The sequence below is a fragment of the Gorilla gorilla genome, chromosome 17 (genome assembly GCF_029281585.2).
Source record: "Gorilla gorilla gorilla isolate KB3781 chromosome 17, NHGRI_mGorGor1-v2.1_pri, whole genome shotgun sequence".
NCBI classification, from domain to species: Eukaryota; Metazoa; Chordata; class Mammalia; order Primates; family Hominidae; genus Gorilla; species Gorilla gorilla.
Genome location: NC_073241.2, coordinates 92,348,182 through 92,368,976, shown reverse-complemented (window position 1 = coordinate 92,368,976; position 20,795 = coordinate 92,348,182). Strand labels below are relative to the sequence as shown.

Here is a 20,795-nt window from a genome sequence, read left to right as displayed (position 1 = left end):
TCGCAAAGAGCTCAATAAATAATAGCTGTTTTTCTGTCATTGCCTCCTAAAATATATAAATTCACATATGATTTTGGGAATTGAGTTCCTCGAATGAGATTTCCAAAGACTTTATTGGATGTAATTCATTTTCTACAACTTAATTTCTTCCCAGGTCCTTCCAAAATGCAGCCTAGTAACATCAACACACACCTATATACAGTATCCTGAAACCAGAACAGCCGTTTTACTGCACTGCTGTTTGCTCATAAAGCAGTCACATTGTTGGTGTCTGCTCTGCACTCAAGAAAGAAGGGATCAACACTTTACTGGAAATAAGACAGAAGACTCTGTTGGACTCAGGAGCTAACTTGTTATAATTTGCTCATTGAGTCTTAGGACTTTCTGATATGCAAAACCTTGAATTCTTTCATACTTGACTAGTTCTTTTCTCACTTTTAAATTACACGATTTCACTTTTAAATTATAGAACTTACAAAAAATTCTGAATTGAAATCTCTGAACCCAAAGCAGACACATTGGGTTGAGCTGTCTTACAAGAAGGTACGCCAAACTCAGTAGTGTGGATCCCAGTCTCAACACTGCCGCAGCCCGGCTGTGTGATCTTGGGTAACCCGCTGCCCTTCTCTGGGCCTCAGTCTCCTCTTCTACCAAATGAGAGGATGGACTCCATGAGGGCCATGATTCTAAACTCCCATTATTCTAAAAGAAAGAAGCAAAATTGACTTATAATCCCAAGGAAAAAGTAATTAAAATGTTTATAGAGCTCTATAGTTTACAAAGCACTGTCTCAAATGATTCCTATAACAATGCTATGAGATGTTATCATTTGTCCCATTATGGATGAGACTTTTGCCATACTGATAAATAAAGTGACAACCAAGAATATATAGTTCCTGAGCTAAGAAGAGATCCAGGATCTTTCTGTCTGGGATACTGGATTTCTAAATTTTCCCTAAATTTATAGTCATTTGATTAGAGGGGAAATTGCTTATACTTCAAATCCAGAAAATTATCTTTATCCTCATGGCTACTTGCCCGTTCACACGGATTCTCCAGGTTGCATCATTCATTCATTGACTAATTTCATCAGCATTTCCTGGCTATGTCAGTACAGCATCGTTCAAAGTGCTATGTGGAGATTCAAGAGAAGGACACATAAGCACGAGTTGTTCCCAGCAGTGGGGGAAACGGCGTGGGAAATGGATATACTATCCAGGTCTCCTTATGCACTGATACAGTCCCAGCACTTACAACAGTATCTGGTGCATGGTAGAAGAGTGAATGAATGAATGAAACCACAAGTGGGTTGAAGTATGGGGTCACACAATTCTGACCAACCCTCTTCTAGGAAGGTTCCCTTCCATTCACCACACAGGAGTCAGAACTTCTATCTTTCTACTCCCATTTCTGTAGCATATATCACATTGGGGTTGTTTTCCTTTAGTTTGAAGTTTTTCATCAAAGTCATACATGCTTGGAGTTAAAAATCAAATAGTGCCCAAGGGCTGGAAATAAATCACAGTGATTCTTTCCCCCTCCTTGCCCTCTCCCCACACTCCAGTTCTCATACCTCGAGGCAACCACTTTGAACCCTTTCAGCTGCAGCTCTGGAAATTACCTGCACAGCACTATGTAATATGCTTCGATGCTAAAGTTCTTGATCTAGCCATTGCAGATGGCATCTATCATCTGTTATGATGGATCACTATTTTAAATTAAGTCATATTTTTATGACTATTTATGACTTACTTTGTTTCAAGCACCCTGTCAGCTCTGCCATCTGCCTGACTCTTTTCTCACCCTGGCGGTGGACACCCTCGGATATCTAGGGAGCCCCCCATTTTTTCCAGAATTCCCCTCTCCCTAAACCCCCATCCTCCTGCTCCAGGTTGGCCCACTGCTCCTCCATCCTCCTCCCCATGCTCCCAGCTCACCACCAGTCTTGCCTGCTCCCAGGGCTTCATCTTTCCAGGTTTGCTCCTTGATCATCCACTTCTGATAACAGAAGGAAAGGAAGGTAGAGATCTGAGTCTAGTGTGCCTGAAAATCTATTTTGCCTCACATGTGAGTGAGCTTAGCACAGAGCCAAATTCTACATTCCTGTTTTCTCCAGATTTAGACGGCATTGCTCCCTCATCTTCTAGAGTCTGTGTTGAGGAGTCTGATGCCATGCTCTGCTTTTTTCTCTGCTTGGAAAGCTTTTGGGGACATTTATTTATCTTCATTGTTCACAGCAATGTGCCTTGATGCGGGTCTTTTCCTTCTGCTGTGTTGATAACTCAGTCAGCTCTTTCAGTCTAGAGATTTAAGTCTCAGTGTTAGAAAGTGCCCAGTGATTATTTTTTCTGACCATTTTCTCTGTGCTTTCATTCTGAAACCCCTATGAATCAGACTTTCAGAAATCTCCCATGTCTCTTTTCTTTCATATTTTCTATCTTTTTATCATTTATATTAATTTACTCAGCTTTGTCTACCAACACCTATGGTGAATTTTTTAAAATCTGGTGTTGTATTTGTTTTAAATTTCAAGGGTGCATTCTTCATCTCTGATTGTTACCATTTTATAGCATTTTATCCTTGTTTTAGAACTGCAATGTTTCCTGCTTCTAAGTATAGCATTTGGGTCTTTAGTTTTTAAATGTTCTCTCTTCCCTGCATGAGTTCCATTTTGCAGTTGTTTACTTGGGGCCTCCTCATGTTGAGGGTTCTCTTGGTGTGTTTGGAAAACCTCAGTTGTCTGGCATTGAAGACCATCAAAGACTAAATGGAAGCTCTGTGTGCAAGGTGGAATCTGTTAATGGTTCCTTGAGGGTCCCCTAAATGATATTTTCCCTAGAGCTATCCAGGGAATCCAAGGAGGAGAAATCCTCCCATCTCCTGAAAGTGGAGAGAAGAGAAGGTGTGGGTTACTTGTGACCTGCCCTCAGGCTAAGAGACCATTCCATTGGCAGACGTTGAGTATTCTCTCCCTCTTTTCAGCCTCATCCCCATCTCCATTTTGTGAATGGCTTTAAGCTAAGCTCCTCCAATTCAGTTCCTTCAGAAAATAGATCTCAAGCCTCCTGCCAGGAAGCAGTGGCTGGCAGCTAGCACCCTGTCTGAGACAGCAGAAGAGGGTTAAACATTCTCTGACTCCCCACGCAAGACCCTGCTTTCAACTGGGTATCCCAGCCCCTCTGTCTGACATTCCTGGTACCCCCACATTCTGACCTCTTGGGGTTCACCAGGACCTTCTTACTGTAGATTCCATTCTCTAAGTGCACTTTGGGTTGTGTCTTTCTCAGTTCTGCTAAGTCAATGACAATTGTCCATCTAATTTTTGTCCTGAAAAATTTCACTGAACTCTCTTCTCTACTGATGTCTTCTTCTATATTCTTTGTCCTTAGGGATTTATTCCTTTTTACTTCCTTACTATTATTTTATCAGAAGTGTCAGAAGGGAGAGGTGATACATATACGTTTCACATAACATCTTTGGGCTTGTGATTTGCTGATGTAAACACTTGTTCCTATTTATGAATGACATCCCCTCCTTTCTCTTTGGGAAAGTCCCTTCCTGGTTGCTCTCCGGTTTCTATTTTGGGAGGCATGATTTCCCCTCCGCTATTGGCTTTGTTGGTTCTTTCTTTTGTTCTGCTGTTGGATTTTCCCACCTGTTGTATGGTAAGTTTTGTTTGCACACTCTGCTTGCATGGACATTTCCTTGCCCTTCTCCATTTACCTTTCTGTATCTGGAAGTTTCTGAGTGCTCCCGTGCAGCCTCCTAGGAGGACAGGTCAGACCTGGGATTCATGCCCACAATAGCTCAGCGCAGTCTTCTCTGGGGCACATCAGGGCTCCAGCAGACACGTGTTCATGTCTAGAGCCTCCTTCCACCCCAGCAAACTGCTTGTTTCTTACTGCAACCTTGCAGTGGGGGAGGGGAGCTTTTCTAGCTTTATTCATAGGCAAAGAATGCTCACAGGCTGGAGTTTCCAGCAGGCAGGGCACCTGGCATTGACTCTCACTGTCCAAGGAGGCGGCCCAGCCCTCTTCCTCCATAGGGTTGGCTTCTTCTCACACTACTGCTGGCTTCCAGGCTGCTCACCCAGAGCTTCAGCCCCTGCTCACCACAGGGGTCTCCACTCCTGGTCCACAGAGATTTACATCTAGTTTTTGTTTTGTTTTATTTTTACTGTGACTGTTATGGGCTGAAATGATATGTTGAATGTCCCCCAAAATGATATGTTGAAGTCCTAACTCCCAGTACTTCAGAATGTGACCTATTTGGAAAGAGAGTCTTTACAGAGGTAATCAAGCTAAAATGAGGTCAGTGGGGTGATGAGGTCATGGGTGTGGACCCTAGGATTTGACTGGTGTCCTTGCCGAAAGGGGAACTATGGAAACAAACAGAGATGCCCAGAGAGAAGACAATGTGAGGAGACACGAGGAGCACCACCGGGGCGGTGATTCCACAAGTCAAGGAGTGCTGAAGATACCAGCAAACCACCAGACGCCAGGGGAGAGCTCGGAACGGGCCTTCCTCACAGCCCCCAGAAGGAACCAAACCTGCCAACACCTTGATCTTGGATTTCCAGCCTTGAGAACTGTGAGACAATACATTTGTATTGTTTAAGCTGCCCTATTTGTGGTCTTTTGTCCTGACATCCCCAGGAAGCTAAGTTAGTGACTGTATATTTTAATCCTTCAAATATATACTCTATCATCTCCATGTATAAATATATCAAATATATATTTGGCATTAGAAAGGGGAGGTTTCGCATGCATTCCTCTACCACACTGACCAGAAATCTATCACATTACCTGGTTTCCTTATCTGCTCACCATGAGGCACTCTGAGTCCAGAGGTTTTAATTCCCCTCTGTAACCACAGTGCCTGGTCTCTCGAAAGTGCTCAAGAATTGCTTTGTGAATCAGTTAATAGGCTGAGAAGGTGAGGGACCGATCAATTTGATGTGTGGTTATTCAGGGAATACTTCTCAAAAGAGGTAAAAATAGGCCGGGCGCAGTGGCTCATGCCTGTAATCCCAGCACTTTGGGAGGCTGAGGCAGGCAGAGTACTTGAGGTCAGGAGTTGGAGACCAGCCTGGCCAACATTGTGAAACCCCATCTCTACTAAAAATGTGAAAACTAGCCAGGTGTGAAGGGGGCACGCCTGTAGTCCCAGCTACTTGGGAGGCTGAGGCATGAGAATCGCTTGAACCCGGTAGGTGGAGGTTGCTGTGAGCCGAGATCACCCCACTGCCCTCCAGCCTGGATGGCAGAGTGAGACTCCGTTAAAAAAAAAAAAAAAGAGAGAGATAAAAATACTGAACAATTGGCTTTCATACGTATGTTCCTAATTTTGTTTTCTAATTGAATGCACTAGAGAACAATCTCGTACCCCTGGGCCTACCATATACATGAGGGTATCCCATCTGTCCCAGAATGGACTTTCCAAGAACGAGGCTTACATCATAATCCAGACCCTTGGGATGATCTCATACTTCCTGGTCCTTTCCTGAACTCTCATTTATTCATCCAAGAATTAATGAATTCCTTGAGCAGGTAGCTCTTGAGCCATCAGTCACAGATATTTGTTGAGTGCAAACTAAGTGTTAGGAATTGTTCTGTCCATGGGATGTATCTGTGAGCAAGACAGACAGCTTCCATCTTCTCATGAACCCTGGAGAAAGTCACAGATGATTATGTCCAACAGCTTTCGGTGACTAGATTGTTTCACACACAAAATCCACACCTCTGGGGAAGAACAGGTTTACTCCCTAGGCGTGACTGAGTAGAGCAATTTGTTGAAAGTACAATTTTTTTTGCTTGTGCTCTGAGACCCCTGGCACTTGTAAGAGCAGAGCCATCTCTGCATGGCTGTGTTGGGCAGATGCATGGAGCTGTGAAGTTTGAGAGACCTGGGTTTGAATGAAGAGGCTGACCCAATTCCTGGGGCCTTGGCTCTCTTACTGAACCTGTCTGGATCTCAGGGCTCACCTGTGAAAGGGTGGGAGCAATCCTACCTCACAGAGAGCCGGGAGAGCCTGATGAGGGAATGTGCTCGCATGACTGTTTCTTAACCATATATCAAAAAAGTCCCCAGTATTCAATATGAGATTAGCTTTCCTTGGAAAAGCTTATGGAGAGGTGCTAGGGTTTTGAAAATAGAGGTTGAAGAAATTATTTGTCTCTTTCTCTGTTTTGGTGGCGGTTTCCCACCTACCCTGGGATACAAATGTTATTGGTGATATAGATACTGTCCAGCCCTCCATCACTGTGTCTCTGCTGGGATTCCATGACCAAAAGGAGAGAACTAGAAAACTATGCTCTCAATAGCTGAGTGCTCTGTGGTCCTGGCCCTGGGTCTCGCACTCAGAGTTCACAGTGCATTTGATTCATGGTGCATGCCAAGAAGAACGCTGGCACTTTGGATTTGGTAAATGGCTTACTTGGTTTTCGGTTGAATTTTGTGCTGAGGCACAGCTAATTAGAACCCATCTGAAGATGGCATAAATAACTGGGTACTTCCACAGGCCTCTAGCCTTTAATGTTCCAATGACAGTCCTGACCTCCATCAAATATCTCCTCTTGCTCATTCACCCCCAGCCCAGGCTGGAGTGGGACATGGCAAACAGCACCAGCAGCAGCAGTAAGAAATGAGACACTCAGGTGATAGCTATGCCAGTGACTATGTCATGTTTTATTTAAAAATTCTCCTTACCCATTTTCTGGGATAGCCAGAGCAACCTATTTTATTTTTCTGCTTGGTTCCAGGTACGTGGGGACAGATGGCTAATATTTGCCAGACTGTATATATATGTACATAAATACCTTTTCTCCTCTAGCCTTGGGCTTAAATATTAAAGACGACAACCCTTATTATTGTTAGGGATTGTGAGTAAGAGAAAATTCTCATTTTGTGCACTCAAGCAAAATGACTTAATCAATTTCTCCTTGACTTACACAAAGGGAGTCTGAAGTTAAAGTTCATGCTTTAGAAGGCTTTATTGTGGAGACTTTTTTTCTCTCACACTGCACATCGAACTGACTTTTTATTCAACTGCTAATGATGTTGGGATAATTAAGATAAGCCTCAGAAACACTGCGTGGAGACAAATAGAAATTCCACTTATATAGTGGAATTTCTTTAAAAAGAAAATTGCCACAGTGTTTATCGTCAATGAATGCATTATGTAATTGTATATCATTGTAAGTCAAGTATTGGTACCTATTGTGTCTATATGACAGTTTTCAATTCACCCATTTCCCATAATGTAGAGTAAATCAGCTCATCTAAACAGAACAAAACAAAACAAAAGAGAGAAAGAAGGGGGTTAACGGTAGGTGTCCTTTTTTTTAGCAATGATGTCCTTTTAGTTACAGCTTGTAGTAAAATTAGAGGGTCCTGGGGTTGTTTTACATTATTTTTTGTTCTGCTTCTTAAAGGTTACTTAAGGTTTTGACTCTGATGAATCTTAGCTTTACTAGATCTGGGTGGCATGGGAAAGAATTTGGGAAGTTGGGAGTGAATGTTGCAAAAAGGCAACACAAAATACAGGGTGGAACTGGTCTAAAAAGACAGTGATACCGATGTAAAGGATGATGGCGTCTAAAGGCCTTGCTACTCAAATATGGACCAGCAATATCTACATCACCAGGGACGGGGGCGGGGTGGCCCTCATTAGAAATGCAGATTCTCAGGTCCCACTCCAGATTCACTGAGTCAGAATCTGCATTTTAATGAAATCCCCATTGAATTGTGAGAAGCACTGCTTTCAGAGACATCTGAGATCAGAGCGAATTCAAACATTTTTATAAAGGAGAAAATAGACTTACTCAAGATCACTGACAACATACAACAATTACCGTTGTTCTATAATCTCCACTATCTGTTCAACCTCCGCGGCATCTGTAGTTATAATCCCTATTTAAATTCCTACTATTATTTGTGTTTGTTTTCTTTTCTTCTTGACTAATACTGCTAAATGTTTATTTTGGAATTTTGTCCCCTAGAAAAGAACTTTTGGCTTTGTTGAACCTCACTATATATATTTCCTATTTCATTAATGTCTACTTTTACCTTTATTATATTTCTTCCCTTTTTGGCTTATTCTGATATTTTTTTTGGCGGAGGGGGGGTGGGAATTTTTCAGTTGCCTCCTAGGCTTATTACATTTTAGATTTTCTTCTTTCCTAATACAAACATCTAGAACTATAAATTGTTCTCTAAGTATCATGTTAGCTGCACCTGACAAATGTTGATGTGTAACTTTCAGTTACAGTTTAGCTCCAATATTTTCTAATTTCCATTGTGATTTTGTTTTTAATACATTAACAGATTTAAAGTGTTTTATGTAAGTTTCCAAATGCACAAGGTTTTTAAGTTATTGAATTGTGATTAAAGAGTATAGTCTATGGAATATTTACCAAAATTGGTATGTTAAGGTTTCCCACAGAGATGGTGAATTTGGTAGCTTCTTTGGTAGAGCTGTCAATTTTTGATTTATGTGCATTTGAGAGTCTGCTGTTAGTTCCATTCAAATTGAGAACTGTTACATATTTCTGGAAAATTGGACCTTTCATCATTCATTATGTCACGGCCTTTAGTGCTAGTAACGCTTTTTGCCTTAAAGTTTACTTAGTCTGATGTTAATATTGATATCACTACTTAATTTATCTTTGGGTTAGCATTACCTTGGTGTATGATTTTTTTTCATTCTTGACTTTTAATCTTCCGGTACTCTTATGCTTAAGACGTATGTCTCTTAAACAGCATACACCTACACTTAAAAAAAAAATCCAGCCACGCGATTTTTGCCTTTTTACCAGAAAGTTTAGTTCTTTTACATTTATAGTAATTACTGGATTTTTATCCACATCTTATTTTGTACTTTCTATTTGTTCTACTATTTTGTAGTTTTTTCTTTCTTTACTTCTTTAAAGTGTTTCTTTTTTTTCTTTTTGTTATTTCATTCCTCCCACCTCCACTTATTTGGAAAGTATGATGCAATATGTCTTTTTGTTTAGTGGTTACTCTAGGACAAACAAGCATGCTAACAACATTTAAAGTTAATTAATAACTTTATGCTCCTGTTGAGGACTTTAGAAAGCTTTAACTATAGTCATGCTCCTCCCCACTTATATTTTATTCTTGCCCGTTATTTAATCCTTACCTTTCCCTACAAATTAGATATTATTAGGCTGGGCGCGGTGGCTCACACCTGTAATCCCAGCACTTTGAGAGGCCGAGGCCGGCGGATCACGAGGTCAGGAGATGGAGACCAATCTGGCTAACACAGTGAAACCCCTTCTCTAGTAAAAATACAAAAAAAAATGGCCGGGCGTGGTGGGCGCCTGTAGTCCCAGCTACTCGGGAGGCTGAGGCAGGAGAATGGCCTGAGCCCAGGAGGCAGAGCTTGCAGTGAGCCCAGATCGCGCCACTGCACTCCAGCCTGGGCGACAGAGTGAGACTCCATCTCAAAAACAAAACAAACAAAAAAACAAACAACAACAAAAAAACAAATTAGATATTACTATCAATCAAGTGAAGTCACTTTCCTTTGGCTTGAAATAAATCCTTTAGAATTTCCTTTAGTCAGAGATTTGTTGTTGTTGTTTTATGATAAACTCTTTATGTTTCTATTTATATTAAAATGTCTTTATTTTGGTCTCCTTCTTATAAGATATTTTAATTCTTTCACATATTGACAACGTATTCTGCTGTCTTCTGGCTTCCATTATTGTGACTAAGAAATCAGTAGTAAGTCAAATGATCACTTTGCTGTGGGTGATCTTTCTTTTGTCTCTCTAGCTGCTTTTGAGATTTTCTCCTTTCCAAATTTTTGCAGTCTACCCATCTGACAAAGGGCTAATGTCCAGCATCTACAAAGAACTCAAACAAATTTACAAGAAAAAATCAAACAACCCCATCAAAAAGTGGGCAAAGGATATGAACAGACACTTCTCAAAAGAAGACATTTATGCAGCCAAAACACACATGAAAAAATGCTCATCATCACTGGCCATCAGAGAAATGCAAATCAAAACCACAATGAGATACCATCTCACACCAGTTACAATGGCGATCATTAAAAAGTCAGGAAACAACAGGTGCTGGAGAGGATGTGGAGAAATAGGAACACTTTTACACTGTTGGTGGGACTGTAAACTAGTTCAACCATTGTGGAAGACGGTGTGGTGATTTCTCAAGGATCTAGGACTAGAAATACCATTTGACCCAGCCATCCCATTACTGGGTATATACCCAAAGGATTATAAATCATGCTGCTATAAAGACACATGCACACGTATGTTTATTGCGGCACTATTCACAATAGCAAAGACTTGGAACCAACCCAAATGCCCATCAATGATAGACTGGATTAAGAAAATGTGGCACATATACACCGTGGAATACTATGCAGCCATAAAAAAGGATGAGTTCATGTCCTTTGTAGGGACATGGATGAAGCTGGAAACCATCATTCTCAGCAAACTATCGCAAGGACAGAAAACCAAACACCGCATGTTCTCACTCATAGGTGGGAACTGAACAATGAGAACACTTGGACACAGGAAGGGGAACATCACACACTGGGGCCTGTCATGGGGTGGGGGGAGGGGGGGAGGGATAGCATTAGGAGATATACCTAATGTAAATGATGAGTTAATGGGTGCAGCACACCAACATGGCACATGTATACATATGTAACAAACCTGCACGTTGTGCACATGCACCCTAGAACTTAAAGTATAATAATAATAAAAAAAAGATTTTGTCCTTTCCTTTGCTACTCTTTAGCTCTATTATGATGGATATAGGATTTGTATATTTCAAAAAGTTTTGGAAAATTTTCAGCAATTATTTTTTGAATGCTATCTATTCTTCATTCTTGTTTTCTACTTAAGGACTCAGATTAGACACGTATTAAACATTCTCATGTTGTACACCACCTTTCTTAACCTTTGCTTTATATTTTCTATATCATTTTTTGTAATTTCCACTGTAATTTCTTCTTTAAACCACAGGTTATAGAAACATGTTGCTTAATTTTCCAACATTTGGGATTTTTCTAGTTATATTTCTGTTATGCATTTACAGTGTATCATTACTGTGAAGAGAATATATACTCAATCTTCTATATGTTGCCTAATTAAAAAAAAAAAATTAGCCTGGGTGCGGTGGCTCATGCCTGTAATCCCAGCACTTTGGGAGGCCAAGGCAGGTGGATCACCAGAGGTCAGGAGTTTGAGGCCAGCCTGGCCAACACGGTGAAACCCCATCTCTACTAAAAATACAAAAATTAGCTGGGCATGGTGGTGGGCGCCTGTAGTCCCAGCTACTCAGGAGACTAAGGCAGGAGAATCTCTTGAATTCAGGAGGCGGAGATTGCAGTAAGCCGAGATTGCACCACTGTACTCCAGCCTGGGTGACAGAGCAAGACTCTATCTTAAAAAAAAAAAAAATTAAAATTAAAATTAAAAAAATTAAAAATGATACATATTTGTACATATTTATGGAGTACAAGTGATATTTTGTTACATGCATAGAATGTGTAATTATCAAGGGGGGTATTTGGGGTATTCACCACCTTGAGTATTTATCATTTCTATGTGTTGGGAACACCTTTAAGTTCTCTCTTCTAGCTATCTTGAAATATATAATACATGATTGTTAACTACAGTCACCTTACTCTCCTATCAAACATTAGAATTTATTTCTTCTATTTCACTGTATATTTGAACCCATTAACCAACCTCTCTTCCTCCCCCAGGCACATCCTTTCCAGCCTTTCTAACTATCATTCTACTCTCTACCTCCATGAGATCAACTATTTTAGGTCCCACATACGAGTGAGAATATGCAATATTTGTCTTTCTGTACCTGGCTAATTTTACTTAACATAATGGCCTCCAGTTCCATCTATGTTGCTACAAATGACAGGATTTCATTATTGTTTTATGGCCAAATAGTATTCCATTGTGTATTTATATTAATACCACATTTTCTTCTTTTTCTTTTTTTTTTTTTTTTGAGACAGAGTTTTGCTCTTGTTGCCCAGGCTGGAGTGCAATGGCGTGATCTTGGCTCACTGCAACCTCTACCTCCCAGGTTCAAGCAGTTCTTCTGCCTCAGCCTCCCAAGTAGCTGGGATTACAGGCATGTGTCACCATGCCTGGCTAATTTTTGTATTTTTGGTAGAGATGGGTTTTCACCATGTTGGCCAGCTTGGTCTTGAACTCCTGACCTCAGGTGATCCATCCGCCTTGGCCTCCCAAAGTGCTTGGATTACAGGCGTGAGCCACCGTGCCTGGCCACCACATTTTCTTTATCCATTCATCCATTGATCTTTATTTCCCTAGACTGCATTCTAAATTGTTTCACACCCATCTTTCAATTAACAAATACCCATGTTAGCTGTACCTAATTAGTTACTCCACTGATCTTTCTAAAAAATGTAACTGTGGCCAGGAGCCGTGGCTCACACCTGTAATCCCAGCAGTTTGGGAGGCCTAGGCAGGCGGATCACTTGAAGTCAGGAGTTCAAGACCAACCTGGCCAACATGGTGAAAACCCATCTCTACCAAAAATACAAAAAGTAGCCAGGCGTGGTGACGGGCACCTGTAATCCCAGTTACTCAGGAGGCTGAGGCATAAGAATTGTGTGAACCTAGGAGATGAAGGTTGCAGTGAGTTGAGATCATGTCACTGCACTCCAGCCTGGGTGACGGAGCGAGACTCAGTCTCAAAAAAAAAAAAAGTATATATATATAATTGCTATAATGTAATATGTATGTAATTGCTATAATTTTCATTTATTGAAGATCTACTAGATTTGTTTTTAAATCCACATGTTTCTGTCCAAATTTCCAAGCTTCTAGTTAATTTTTTTCCTGAAATCTACATGGGATTATAAATCTTTAATTTTAAAAGAACATATTAGATGTAGATAATGAGTATTCTTTATCTGAAAATAAGTATGTGAACTTTTAAAAGATCTATTTCTACTATCTGTTGTTTCTGCCTCTTCTCATTCATAGTAACTTGATTCCTCATAAATTTCATAATTTTTTTAAGCCACTTATATTCTTTGCAACTTTACCTGTGGGAATTCTTGCAGAACTGAATTAAATTATGTTTTTTTTTCTCTGGGAAGGTCGCTTACTTCTATGAATCATCTGGAGATGCTACAAACAAAGGATTTTAATTTAAAGTCTGCTTGATGTTTTCCAGATCACACAAGTGGTTAGTTAAGATAAAATCTTGCATGAGGGCTGGCATATGGTTGCAAATTCTCAAGGGATATATTTTTTTCCTTCTCCACCTGTCAGCAAGGCTGAGAAAAGCAAATTTTTTGCTATAAATTTCTGTGCAGTGGGGCTTATGTCTCACTCATACACAGTATAAGTCCCAGCTATATATGGGGGCCTCCTATTATATTCCCTCCTTGGGCAGAATCTGGGCTTTATCTCCATCCCCCTACACCCAAGGTACTTGCAAAGTGAAATCTTAAGATCTGGTGGAAACCCTTAGAGGAAAAGCTAGCTTTGGAACTTATTAATCTCCCAGAGGTCTTGATTTTATTTTATTTTTAGACTTGGTGTATTCCTCACTTATAATCATTTATAAAATTTGGTTTAAAAATTTTTAAAAACCATTTTAGTTGTTCCAGTAAGGACAGTCATTGTGTACCTGACTGCCATATTGCTAGAAGAAGTTACCAGGTATTCTTGCAGGAAAACAGAATTTAAGGGAAGCTGTGAAGACTGCCTATATACATCTTACTGTTGCAGGCTTAGGGCAATGTTATTGTTAATTCAGGATCATAGAAGACCAAGGATACAATAAGTAGGTGTATTAATCCACTTTCACATGCTGTAAAGAACTGCCTGAGACTGGGTAATTGACAAAGAGAAGAGGTTTAATTGACTCACAGTTCTGCAGGACTGGGGAGGCCACAGGAAACTTATAATCATAGTGGAAGGGGAAACAAACATATCCTTCTTCACATGGTAGCAGGAAGGAGAAGCGCCAAGCAAAGGGGGAAAAGCCTCTTATAAAAACATCAGATCTCATGAGAACTCACTATCACAAGAACAGCGTGAGGGTAACCACCCCATTATTCAATTATCTCCCAGTGGGTACTTCCCATGACATGGGACTGGAGGAACTACAATTCAAGATGAGATTTGGGTGGGGACACAGCCAAACCATATTAGTGGTAAAAACTGGATTATTGTGTATTAATGGAGAGGATCAATTACACAAAGAACCTAAAAATATGTTTGACACAAAGAGAATTCATTTTTCCAGGAAAATTAAAGAATTTAGAGACAAACTGGAGAGACGGAAAATTAAACAAAAAATCCTAATGCTCTTTGGGGAGTATCTTCTGAATTATTTTTATATTGCAGAGAGTTTGTAAACAGGCCTATTTATTATAATTATTAAAATTAATAACCAATTTATTACAGTAGTAAAATTTTAAATGTAAATATTCTTACACCCTTGTGTTTAATTTACAAATTGTATCCTACTTATAAATCTAGTAATTTTTGTCCAAAAATAAGAAATATGATATTCGCTTGTTCTTTGATTAATCTTAAATTAACTTAAGCTTAATAGTTAAAGTCTTCTAAACAATTAAATACGCCGGCCGGGCGTGGTGGCTTACGCCTGTAATCCCAGCACTTTGGGAGGTCGAGGTGGGTGGATCACGAGGTCAGGAGATTGAGACAATCCTGGCTAACACGGTGAAACCCTGTCTCTACTAAATATACAAAAAGTTAGCCGGGCGTAGTGGCGGGCGCCTATATTCCCAGCTACTCGGGAGGCTGAGGCAGGAAAATGGCGTGAACCCAGCGTGCGGAGCTTGCAGTGAGCTGAGATTGTGCCACTGCACTCCAGCCTGGGCAACAGGGCGAGACTCTGTCTCAAAAAAAAAAAAAAAAAAAGAAAAGAAAAAACAATTAAATATAACTTACAAACATAATTATGTTCTTTTAAACATTTTTAATGCCTGACTGGACAGATTTACAAAACAAAATCTTCTAAACTCTTAAGAAACTCTTGCAAATCAAACTTATAAACATAGTGAGCCAGTTTTTATTTTCTTTTTCTTTTTTTTATTTTTTCTATACACAGGGTCTTGCTATGTTTCCCAGGCTGACCTCAAACTCCTGGGCTCAAGTGATCCTCCTGCCTCAGACTGCTGAGTAGATGCGATTACAGGCACACACACCATACTTATTTCAGGTCAGTTTTTCTTAAACATTCAAATACTGTTTTAAAATTTAATCAAATTATCTTATACTTTATGAATTAAAATTGCAGGTCTAATACCAATGATGTATTTCAAATTGAAATCCCAAAATTGATATATCAGAGCTTCAAATGTATATTGTTTCTACCCCTTATTTATTATGTAGATTATCCTGATTATAAAACTTATTAATAAACTTAACACAAAATATTAATACCACAGGTTTGTTTTCCTTCACCATTTCTCTGCTTATATTAATATAATCTTAGAACTGTAAAGCCACTTAAGTAGAGAGGACAGATTCTTATCACTTGGAACAGCACTGATAAGACTGGGATGAAGTTTCAGAACTACAGTGAAATTGCTTATTGGTCAGAGATTGAGTGGGATGTGGGCATGACTGACCCTACCCAAGCATGGGTGAATATACTGAACCAATTCCATCAACCAGAAACCCAAAGCCACGCTTTTCAACTGGGATTTAGTCTTCAACCAGTGCATCATGTTTCTATTTTATCCACTTTTTAATCAAACCCCTTTCACCTCTTTATTACCTGAGTTGGGTATATGTGCCCCTACCCATATTGTAACCAATTTCCTTCATCATTTGTTTGGACTCTAATAACCTCTCTATGGTCTGATTGGATACTATGTGTTACTGTTTGCTTGTTATTTGGTTCTCACCCACAATTCTGCTATCATTTTATTCACAAGGACGGACATTTCATCTGACCAAGGCATGTCAGGAAAGACTTACAGGAAGAAATAATGTCAAAGCTAAGATCTGAAAGATTCATCCATCTATTTTTAAAATATTTATTGAGTAATTAACATATGCAAGTACTGATTTGGTATCTATTGAGTAGCTAACATATTCAGATACTAGTAGTCTAGTGGTGAACGCAACAGATTAAATGGCTGCCCTCATAAAGCTTATCTTTTGGTGGAGGAAGGCAACAAGTAACTAATACGGTATAAATGGGGGGATGACATGTGAGCAGTAACCTGAATGTCAAACAACAGGTGAAGGTCTAAGAAGATAAAGGAAGTCACTAAAAAGGATGACATAGATGAGTGGTTTTCAACTCTGTCAAGCTCAACACCCCTTTTTAATAGTAATAAATATTTTGTAATACCCCTCTTTTGTTACCCTGAAATTAAATTCACAGATAATATATTTACTCAGGTGCATAATTTTTTAAAAGAATGTACATAATGGCCTGACTATAATAGAAACAATTCAAATAGAATAAAATCTATGCATTTTTTATCCATATATGTCCAGTCACAAAAACAACTACTGTAGGTATTTCAGAGGAGAGTTAATGTAGAGAATTGGTTACAAAGATTTTGGAAAGGCTGGAAGAGCAAATCGATGAAGGTAGGGTTTTACAGGATTAGTAACTATAGGGAATGACTACCCCTGAGAACTGGAGAAGCAAAAACAGAAATGGTGTTACTCAGAGTCGCTGGTAGCCAGGCTGTGGCTGCCATCCTTCATAGCATAAGATCCAGGATGAACCAGAAGCCAGTGTCTCCTACTGGCAGACCGTCAAGTGAGGCAAGATGGGAAGGAATCTAGGAGCTGGAACTTGGAGGTTTCCAGCCCCAGAGGCAGAAGGCAGAGCTTAGAAGAAGTGTGCATTGCCAAGAGATCACAGTGTCAATTTGCAATTTTTAGACACAACTACATTTGAAGATACAATGAAGAAGTCAGATGCTTGAATCTACTTTTAAATAAGTTGAGATTTAGTAGGAATAAGACAATGTTCCACTAAATGTAGACACTTTATTTATATGATGTTTAGAAATAGAAGGCTAAATAAGTATATTCACCTCTATGTATAGTCATCACAGATACAGTGACCACCACACACCTATATACAGGTGGTGTGATGTTGTGATGTTGATTGAGCTGCTGTCACTGGCATTGCCATTGCTGACGAGATTCTCCAGGTGGTTGAGTCAACATTTCACAGTAAAAGGTCTAAACACACTATTAGTTGCATTGCTGGAAAATTTAGTGTATACTAAAACCACACCAAAAAGCTGCGTGCTTATATGCAAAATGAAGTTAGGTTTGGGTTTCAAATCATTATAAATTTTTTTTTACCTGTATGAATGTCCATTAGGATGTTCAAAACTGGGGCTGGACTCGAGTTTTGGAGGACATCTAATTTTTCACTCCTTTGCCTTCTAAATGTCATTTGCATGTTGCCACCACATCCCACTCCCACCCCTCATTATTATGACAACTAAAATTGTCTCCACAGATTTTCGGTCCCCAAAAAAAGAGGCAGCAGTGATTCTGAAAAGACCATTTTTCACATGGAAAATTATTATCGTGGCTGGGCGTAGTGGTTCACGCCTGTAATCCTAGCACTTTGGGAAGCCGAGGCAGGTGGGTCACCTGAGGTCAGAAGTTCTAGACCAGCCTGGCCAACATAGTGAAACCCAGTCTCTATTAAAAATACAGTAATTACCTAGATGTGGTGGTGGACGTCTGTAATCTCAGTAACTTGGGAGGCTGAGGCAGGAGAATCACTTGAACCCGGGAGGCGGAGGTTGCAGTGAGCCAAGATCACGCCATTGAATTCCAGCCTGTGCGACAGAGCTAGACTCCATCTCAAAAAAAAAAAAAAAAAAAAAAACAGAAAAGAAAAGAAAATTATTACCATCTGCGAAGTGAAAAGCAGGTTAGGAAATAATATTTCAGAATAATTCCCTGTCATTATTTTGAAAAGTGTTTATTCATACATACAAGAGAAAGGCTGGCAGTTGTCTTAGTCCATCCCTGGCTGCCATAAGAAAATGCCATACACTAGGTGACTTATAAACAACATACATGTATTTCTCATCATTTGAGAAGCTGAGAAGTCCCAGATCAAGGTGCCAGCAGATTTGGTGTCTGGTGAGGGCCCTTTTCCTGGTTCACAGACAGCTCTTCTCACTGTGTCTCAGGTGGTAGAAGGGCCAAGACAGCTCTCCGAGGTCTCTTGTATAAGGGCACGAAAGCCAATTGTGCAAGCTCCACCTCACGACCTGATCACCTCCCACATACCATCACCTGGGGGTTAGGATGTCAACATGTGGATCTGGGGGGAGCATAAACATTCAGTCCATTACAGTAGTGTATAAGCCAAAGTGTGAACAGTGGCCATTTATGATGTAGAGATTTGAGGAATGATTTTTTTTCCTTTATCTGTATTTTAAAAATTTTCTACTTGAGAAACTTTTAAGTTGATTCAAGGAAAAAAAAAAAAAAATCTATCGTAGGTCAGGCCAGACAGGATCAGTGAGGATCCTGGTTCCTTGGACCTGTCATACCCGAAATCTATCAACAGGCGCTAACTGCTTGACACAAGCTCCTGAAACAAGCATTTACTCAGACGAACTCCCAGCAATGCCACCCTCCTTCCTGCACATAAACCCCTCTTGGTCCTTGCTCTTCTTGGGGATGATGAACAGGGTATTTCCTTTCTTGGAAAAGTGCTGTGGGTCTGAAGCAGGCTGTGCTGCATTTGGGGCTTTGTAGCACAGTTTTCCTTAAGTATAGGAACCCCCCTAAACTCAGCACTTTGTGATGTAGGGATATTTCTCCCTCATGCCTGCACCATACATCTCAGCTATAAACTCCCAACTGGAAGACCCAGTCTGAGGTTTGGATAACCACTCCCCATCCATAGGCCAAGACAAATGCCCCACCAGCAAGCTGCAGAGAGATAAGGGAAGTTGCTTGCTGGGTGCTTGTGGCAGGCCTGGCACTTCGAGCCCTGCCAAGAAAAAACAGGGAAGGATGGTAGGACAGGAACACAGCATGAAGTCATTGGCAGGGGGTCCCTGTATATTTCCAAATGACTGCCCATTAGGATTTAACCTAACACACTGTCTCCAAGCCAGCCGCCAGCCTCCAAGACCTCTGCCCTGCACAGGCCCTTATGTTTGGACCAACAGGCAGGGTGTGGTTGTACCTGAAACACACATCTCCTAAGCCTGAATGCCTGGGCCAAGACTAGGGATAGCTTCCAGATGTGGGCTCCACATCTGGGCCAGCCGTCAGGAGACTGCTTATTTGAACAAAGACTGTAAGTACTCAAAGAGCCCCAAGGTCCGGAGAAGGCTGCCAAGACCTGGCGCACAGACGAGTACAGAACAGACCTCAATTTATGGTTCCAGGAGAGAAAGAAAGCTGTGCTTTGTGGTCCTGGATTGATACCCACGAAGCCAGGTACTCTATTCGCACAGGATGGGCAACAGCTCCATCCACAGGGCTGAAATGCGAGGCTTAGCCTCTAGGATAAGCAGAATTCCGGACTGAGGATGGGCTTCTATTTTCAGCAACCTGTCTCTTGACCCTTCCCCCCTTTCCATATCATCTCCTAATTGATATTCTCTGGAAATATTTTAGAAATACGGAATTTTGCAACTTTACAGTTTGGTGGGCCCTTTTAGCCCGTCATCCCCCACCAGACACCCATTGTTTTACACAGAGCCATGTGACTCGAGAATTTTCCCCACTGGATAAGGAGAAACAAACAAATAGAGCCACTGGCAGTCGTCTTTGGAAGAGGCCAACAAGATTACCGTGACATGGGGGCAGAGTACCCTACACTCCCGGGAAAGGGCAAACGTACTTCTCTGCTGAGTCGCGACAGGCTGACTAGGCCCCCTGCCCCCCAAATTCATATATTGAAGTTCTAGCTGGCAGTACCTCATGATGTGACTGCATTTGGAAGTGGAGATTTTAAAGAGTCAATTAAGTTAAAATGAGGTTGTCAGAATGGGCCCTAATCTAATGTGACTATGTCCTTATAAGCAGAAGAGATAGGACACAGATACACACAGAGAGGCGACCACGCGAAGACAGGCAGAAGGCGGCATCTACAAGCTGAGGAGGGGAGCCTCAGAAGAACCCATTCCTGCCGACACCTTGATCTCAGACATCTAGCCTCCAGAACCAGCCTCCAGGAAATACATTTCCATTGCTTAAGCTGCCAGTCTGTAGTAATTTGTTATGACAGGCCGAGCGGACTAATACGAGAGAGATGCTTGGGGTGTGCTGGGGAGGTGGGTGAGCTGCTTGGCTTGTAAGGGCCCTGGGGGTCAGGCTGGTTGGGAGGCCAGCGTGGCCCAGCGAGGAGCCCTGGGATGGATCTGAGCCCAAGGATGTTTGTCATTTTTGTCATTTTTTTTTTCAGTTTTGTGCTTTCTTTAGCCTCAAACTATGAATAAAGTTCTATTAAATGTCACTGCCTGACCTCTGCATTGCTGTGGGACATAAAGGAGAGGGTCCTTGGCTGGGCATGGTGGCTCATGCCTGTAATCCTAGCACTTTGGGAGGCCAAGGCTGGTAAATCACCTGAGTTCAGGAGTTCGAGACTAGCCTGACCAACATGGTGAAACCTGGTCTCTACTAAAAATAAAAAAAATAGCTGGGTGTGGTGGTGGGGGCCTGTAGTCCCAGCTACCTGGGAGGCTGAGGCATGAGAATCGGTTGAACCTTGGAGGCGGAGGTTGCAGTGAGCTGAGATCGAGCCACTGTACT

At 41.0% G+C, this 20,795-nt stretch overlaps 1 long non-coding RNA gene across 3 annotated transcripts in view; it reads right to left on the bottom strand.

Annotated features, from left to right (window-relative positions):
* The window catches only part of LOC129528398 (uncharacterized), an 86,304-nt gene that overhangs the window by 33,389 nt on the left and 32,120 nt on the right, over positions 1-20,795 (bottom strand). For all 3 annotated transcript variants that reach the window (XR_008673676.2, XR_008673675.2, XR_008673677.2), the window contains exon 3: positions 17,734-17,875. This is a non-coding gene — a long non-coding RNA (uncharacterized lncRNA). The remainder of the gene's footprint in view (positions 1-17,733; positions 17,876-20,795) is intronic.